Source organism: Vicia villosa, linkage group LG7 (assembly GCF_029867415.1).
Source record: "Vicia villosa cultivar HV-30 ecotype Madison, WI linkage group LG7, Vvil1.0, whole genome shotgun sequence".
NCBI classification, from domain to species: domain Eukaryota; kingdom Viridiplantae; phylum Streptophyta; class Magnoliopsida; order Fabales; family Fabaceae; genus Vicia; species Vicia villosa.
This window is the reverse complement of record NC_081186.1, coordinates 133,347,454-133,350,623: the sequence shown is the minus strand read 5'-3', so window position 1 is coordinate 133,350,623 and position 3,170 is coordinate 133,347,454. Positions and strand designations below refer to the sequence as shown.

The 3,170-nt window shown below is 32.4% G+C and overlaps 1 long non-coding RNA gene across 1 annotated transcript; it reads right to left on the bottom strand.

Moving 5' to 3' along the window:
- Nucleotides 1–1,340: 1,340 nt before the first annotated feature.
- On the bottom strand, nucleotides 1,341–2,593 carry LOC131618572 (uncharacterized). Its single transcript, XR_009288898.1, has 3 exons — nucleotides 2,217–2,593; nucleotides 2,006–2,088; nucleotides 1,341–1,770 (listed from the first exon to the last, which is right to left on the bottom strand). It is a non-coding gene; the product is annotated as an uncharacterized LOC131618572 (long non-coding RNA).
- Between the last annotated feature and the right edge of the window lie 577 nt (nucleotides 2,594–3,170).

The window sequence follows — 3,170 nt, the reverse complement described above, 5'->3', positions numbered from 1 at the left end:
TATCAAATCATTTTTCCATTTAGGTGATGTAAGTGGCATGCTCTGTTGATTCAAAAATCCAGACTTGTTGTCCTTCCCTAATTCTTGAAAAATTGTTCTTTCATATAAGATGAATACTGGCATACTTGAACACCCATGTAAGGTCCCTCTATTATTATGAAAAGAACCTCCTTTCTGTTATTTTCAAAAATGTTTGTGGTGAAATAACATAGATATATCTCCGTTAATATGGCGACTTGTCTCTTTTCTCTAAAGCAGAGATCAATTTTAACTTCAATATTGGGCTTTGAACAAGACACAAAATTCAATCCGTTTCTGTCATACCCCAATTTTTGACCTAAGATACCACCTCATATCATCTACATATGCATCATTTGCATCACTAACAAATTGCATAGCTTGTGTTTGCCACTTGTGCTCAGCAGGGTTTAATCAAGAAATTTTGTTCTCCCTTCATCTCAAATGAACCATCTTCATCAACAATCAATATTTGGTCCTCAAAGATTCACTTCAACAAGCTCAGAAGCTTTGAATCAACCAAGCTAGGATTCTTCATTCATTCACTCGTTCATTGCAAGATAATTTCGTGTTCATTTGAAGTGTGCCATTTTCAATTTGTGTGATTCAAGAGATTAGTTTGGAATTTGTTCAAGGAATTGCATATGGATTTGTCATTGATGAAAGAAAGTGTTTCACATGGATTGCTTGGAATTTAGAACAAGTTCAAAATCATCCATAAGGATTTCTTCAAGGTTTGCAAAAAAAGAGAAGACATTATCCATTTTGAGTTCATTTTGAAAAGAATTGCTTCAAGTATGGTTCTAAGACCATGAATTCAAGAATTTCAAGTTCAATATTATTTCAAAGATCCATGATGGCAAGAACATGTTTCAAGGCCTAAAATTCAAAGGATTTCCTATCATTTTCTATTCAAAAGGAATTCAAATTTCATTCAAGATCATTCAAGAATATTCAAACTTCATTTTTGAGTAGCAAGCTCATTCAAGATTCTAAAGGAAATTCAAGTGGAGTTTCTTTACATGAACAAATTCCAAATTTCAAATGAGTTACAATAGAGACTTTGTCCAAAATTCAAGTCTAATTCAAAGTTCAAGAATTACAAAATTTCATTCATTTTAAAGAATACAAGTTTCATACAATTCTAAGGTGAAATGAATTGGAATTACAAGAAGAAAAAAAAAGCTTCAAAGACTTTCTTGAATCCTTCAATCTTCAAAGCCTTCATTCTTCAAAATCAAATTTCTTCATGTTTTTCTCAAGAAATACTCATGTCACATGAAAAAGAAAACAAAAAGGGGTGAGATTAGCAAAAGTTCAATAATTCAAAAAAATAAGTCAAAACAAAAAGGAACCAAAGAGATATTTTTTATGTCACTTGCATAGCTATGTCATAAGCAATATGTCATGAAGAATATTCTTATTCTTGCAATGATTATAACTTGCCAATCAAAGTTTACCAAATGCCAAACACATCCTTAACTTTTCCTATAAATAGAAGTGTTTTCTTTGAAGTTAAGGACACCAAAGCTACCATACTACTAGCTTTCTCATTTCTCCCTCTTCTCTCATAAGTTTTCAAGTTTCTTGGTAAACCACTTGAAAAGAGAGAATTCATAGCTACAAAGTTCCATAGTTTGAAAAGGGGTGAAGAAGTAGTTCATACCTTGGTGGAAGGTTTCTACTTGAAATCCATCTTCAAGTCTCCCTAATATCCAAAGAGGTGTTGTGGCATCACCTTCATCAAAGAGCCTACAATAATTTCAAAAAAGTGAGCTTGTTAGTAACAACAATTCAAAGTTGTTTCAAACAATAATTCAAAGTTTGTTCACAATCAATTCAAAGACTCAGGAATCACAACAACAATTTGCAACGAATTCAAAACAACAATTCACAAACAGAACAGAATCAATTGCAAATTCAGAAGCACAACAATAACAGTAACAGTTTCAGATTTTCAGAAGCAGTATCAATCAAAAACACATACCTTCAACAAAGTCCGGCAAACACCTCCTTGCCGCAGGTAATTCGATTTCACTCTTTATCACTAATAATTGTTGCTGCTAGTTTCTGTTAAAACAAAAAAAACATTAGTTATCACTGCTGTAACCATAAAAAAGAAACAACAACGAAATAGAAAGAATAAATTGTAGTTGTTACATCATAGAAAGGGGGAAGGACGAAATTGAAGAACAAACCTTGAGTTTGTCTTCAATCAAAAGTTGTTGTTGTTTGTCCGCCGAAAGCCAAGACCGAGAGCGGATTTTGTTGTTGTTGTTCAACCGCGAAATCGAGAGAAACCGCGGGCGAAGCATGAGAGAAAGGGCCGCTGGTTGTTGTCCATAAGAGCAAGGAGACCGAGAGTCCCTGGAAGCGGCCATGGTTTTGTTTCAACAAAGAAGAAGGAAGAGATTGGAATTTGTTTCTTCTGTTTGGTGAGAGAGCTTTGCCGTTGTTGTTTGTTTCGTAGAAATAAAAAACGAAAGAGAAGATGTTGTTGTTGTTCGCTATGAGCAGAGAGAGTTCAGTTTCAAGTTTGGTTTTCCAGAAGAAAAAATACGTGAGGGAGAGAAGCTAAGAGGCGTTGCCTCTTTTTGTGTCTTAGGGTTTTCAAAACCCAACCTTGTTTTGTTAAGAGATGGATCCGGGTCATCCTGACCCGACCCGGTCCACTCTCCCTTTTTATTTTTATTTTCAGCTTTTAACATTATTGGGCTGCTGCACCCTCCATTCATATTTTAAACCCCCTGGCCCATTCAATTAATTTTTCTTTTTACTAATTTTCCTTTAACTTTTTCTATAAATATTTTTTATGAGATTAAGTGTTTTAATTTTAAACATAAGACTTTAATTTTCTTTTTTAATCCTTATTAAAAATGACAAAAAATATGTTTTTAAGATTAAAAGTTTTCTTTTAATATTTTCATATGTTTATAAGTGTGTTTTTTTAATTCTTGTTAAAACAACAACAAAAATATATTAGATGCATATTTAAGTTTGTGTTTCTAATTATTTTATCTTTTCATGAAAAATCACAAAAAAGAATGAAAATTAAAGTCTTATGTTTAAAATTAAAACACTTAATCTCATAAAAAATATTTATTTCTTATCTTTTTTCCTTTGTCCCGAATCAGAATAAAAGATCAAATATG